Consider the following 4,033-nt stretch of genomic DNA (forward strand, 5'->3'; position numbering starts at 1 on the left):
GTTCTTTACAGCAAATTTTCCCAATGCAGCTCTAATAAAAGAAAATGCTTTACTTTTGTTACTTGGGGTGTTGATAGTATATCCAAGTGAAATTAAATCCTTGACAACTTCATTCTTTTCTCCATCATGATGTTGCCTATTAATTCAATGGTGAAGATGTTTATTTTCTTGATGCTGAAATGTAATGTATATTGAAAGTTGTAATCTTTAATTGAAATGAGAACTTCATATCCTCTTTATTTGCAGCAGGCAAGGAAACTCAAATTGTTGATAACTCTTCTTTCAATCCTAATGACACATTCTTCTTCCTGTAATGAAGCTTCTCAAATTATTTTCTCAGCGTACACATTCAGTAGACATAGAGAAAGGAAGGTCCAGCCCTGATGCATATCACTTTTGATTTTAAATTATACAATGTTCCTTTGTTCTGTTCAGATTTATTCTGTTCAACTTATTAATCTAGATATAGGCTTCTTATGAGTACAATTAGGTGATCTGGGATTCACATTCTTCTCAATGTTAGCTATAATTTGCTATTATCCACACAGTTGAATACTTTTTACATAGAAAAAAATCTCCAAAATAAACATCCTTTTGGAATTCTCTGCTCTTAGCCAAGATTTATCTGATATTAGCAATAATATCTCTTATTCCACAGCCTCTTCTAAATTCAGTTTGAGGTTCTGGTAATTCCCTGTTGATGTATTGTTCAAGTCATTTGTAAAAAATCTTCATCAAGATTACTTGCATGTGATATTAATGATTTTTTCAGTAATTTCCACTTTCTGTTGCATTACCTTTTTTGGGGGGAATGGGATAAATATAGATGTCTTCTAATTAGGTAGCTGTCTTCCAGATTTTTTGGCCTAGGCTAGTGAGTACATTCAGGGCTGCATTTGCTTGTTGAAAACACTTCAATTGGTATTCCTTCTATTTCTGAGACCTTGTATTTGCCAAAGCTTTCAATGGACTTTGAACTTTTCTTTCATCACAGTTGGTTCTTTGTCATATGCATTTCCTGAGATGGATCAGCATCCACCAACTTTTTTTTGGCACAATGAGTATCTATTTCTTCCATCTTCTTTGTTGCTTCTTGGATCATTTAAGATTTTGCTCATAGAGTCCTTCAGTTTTGTGGCTTAGATCATGAATTTGTTCTTAATTTCTTTCACTTTGAGAAATGCTGAGCATATTGATTTTCCATCTTGATTTTCTAAGTCTAGCTCCTTCCTTAAGTTGTCATTATGTTCTTTCTTTTTGAGCTGTGTCTTACAATATTCTGTTCATCTCTTTTACTTTGGCATATCTTACCTTTGTTTTAACTCCCTTTCTCCAGTTAAGAGCAAGCTTCAGAGACTGTACTAACATGCATTTTAACCTTTTCTTTCTTCTCTGTCTTTGTAATGATCTTTTACTTTCTTCTCTGTTGATATCCTATATGTCATCCCATAACTCACCTGGTCTTTGATCATTAGTGTTCAAAGCAACAAATTTATTCCTGACACGGGTTTTAAATCCAAGTGGGATTGAGTCAAGGTAGTATTTTAGGTCTTAAATTTTCTTCAGCTTCTGTTCAAACTTGTACATGAGTAACTGATGATCTCTTTCACAATCATCCTCTGGCCTGTTTTGACTGTTGACATTAAATTTATCTAGTAATTCCCATCTCCCACTCCCAGTTGTAGACAGTCTGATTCTGTGCAGTCCATCGGGTTAGGTTCATGTGTGTAGTCACTGCTTGTATTCTCTTAAAAATGTATTTTCAATGAATAAATCATTGATTGAACAAAATTCAATCACTTGATCTCCATCCTCATTTCTATTACTAAGTCTATTTTTCCAGCTACTAATTATTCATTGTTTCAAACTTTTGCATTGCAATCACCATGCATTATTATTAATGTCAAATTCCAAAAGCTGGTTAAAGTCCTCAAATTTTCATCTTTGGTTTTAGTGGTTGGTATATGTGGTTGATGCCTTTGAGCTGTGGTGTTAGAGAAGGGCACTGAACATCCAATGGATGACAAAGAGAAAGAAAAGATATGACTTGGAGAGGGTGCAAAGTGCTCTTTAGAGGCAAAAATGATGAAACTTCACCTCACATACTTTGGACATGTTGCCAGAAGGTGCTATTCCTTGGAGAGGAACATGATGTTGGGAAGAGTAAAGGGTCAACAAAGGAGAGGAAGATCCTCAACCAGGTGGATTGACATGGTGACTGCTGCAATGGGCTCTTGTATGTCAGAAAGTGTGAGGATGGCACAGGATATAACAAGGCTCAGATCTTTTGTTTGTGGGGTCACAAGGAGTTGTATTCGAATCAATGGCACCTAACAATGACAATCACCACCACCATAGGGGGAATATGGGCAGTCTCCTGCCGTGATTTACAGGAATGCATCCTGTCCCTGCACCTTTTCAGTCTGTATGCAGAACAGATCATTGGGGAAGTAAGGCTTTGTGAGGAGGAGTGTGGCATTAGGATCGGAGAAAACTCATTAACAACCCATACTATGCAGATGACACAACTTTACTTGTTGAAACTTGAAGAGGATTTGAAGCACTTGCTGCAAAAGGTCAATGACTATAGTCTTCAATACAGATTGAAGTTCAACATCAAGAAGACAAAGATTCTTACCACTGGGCCAATTGGCAGCATCATATTAGAAGGAGAAGAGATTGAGGTTAAGAATTACAGCTTTCTTCCAGTGAGCTGACACACAGACGTGAACACTCGAGAAGATTAGGTTTCTTTACCTCTATTAAAGATATTTTTCAAAAAAAAAAAAAAAAAGAATTACAGCTTTCTTAACTCAACAATTAACACTCTTAACACCAGCAGTCAGGAAATTAAAAGATGGATGTATTGGAAAAATCTGTCTTCATAGACCTCTCCAGAGTGCTGAAGAACAATAATATCAGTCTAGATACAAAGGTGCACCTAATCTAGACCATGGTCTTCTCAATTACTTGTTATGCTTCATAGAGCTGGACAATGACTAAGGTTGACAGAAGAATAGGTGCCTCCAAGTTGTGGTGCTGGAGAAGAATCTTGAACATACCATGGATTGCCAAGAAAACAAACAGCTCTGGCTTGGAGAGAGAAACCAAGTCTCTCCTTCGAGGCTAGGATTTTGAAACTCCACCTCACTTACTTTGGTCACGTGACCAGGAGAGATCAGTCTTTGGAGAAGGACATCATGCTCATAAGGGTGGACAGATAGCACAGAAGAGGGAGACCGTGGATGAGATGGGTTGATACAGTAACTGGGGTGGTATGGGGTGGTGTGTCAGAGTTAGTGAGACTGGCTCAGGACAGGCAAGGATTCAGAGGTGCTGTACCACCTCTGAATGTCGTTATACATTGCAGGTGACTCAATGACACATAAAAACAATAACATACTATGACAAGTTTGAAAGCAGGAGTGGTGTTTACTTCCTAAATAACATGCCTCCAGAAACTCTGGGAACTTTTATAAATGTCAGTAGTTGTAGAGAGGCTTCAGACCATTTGTTCATAGGGTTGCTAGGAGTCATGCTCAACTTGAAGGCAATCAACAACAACAACAACATGCAGGCAACAGACTGGTTCCTCATAGCAGATCTCATCATGGATGTGGTTACATTATGTAAAATCTACTCAAAGGAATAACAACATAAAAACTGCCAAAAGAGAAAATGACAGCTAAATTGACACACAATCTTAATCTTCTTATCAAAATAGAAAAGAGAGGGAGAGAGAGAGAGACAGATCAAACTAAGAAGTTCTAACACCTAGAGGAAGTTAAGTATTTTTTAAATTGGTTTCCATTGAATCATTCATATTTTTTATTTTTAACATTAATTTCAGTTAATAAATGCCATTTATCACAACACATCATAAAAATGTTAATGACTCAACAATTAAAACCATAAAGACTGAGAAAAACTGGATGAAATATGTTTATGGCATTGAAGTCTATGGGGGAGAGAATAGTCTAAAAGTATTATATTTTAGGGCATTATTTTTATCGTAGGAGTATGCAATGAGGGT

Source organism: Elephantulus edwardii, unplaced genomic scaffold, assembly GCF_000299155.1.
Source record: "Elephantulus edwardii isolate Elephantulus edwardi_28Jun2011 unplaced genomic scaffold, EleEdw1.0 scaffold00213, whole genome shotgun sequence".
NCBI classification, from domain to species: domain Eukaryota; kingdom Metazoa; phylum Chordata; class Mammalia; order Macroscelidea; family Macroscelididae; genus Elephantulus; species Elephantulus edwardii.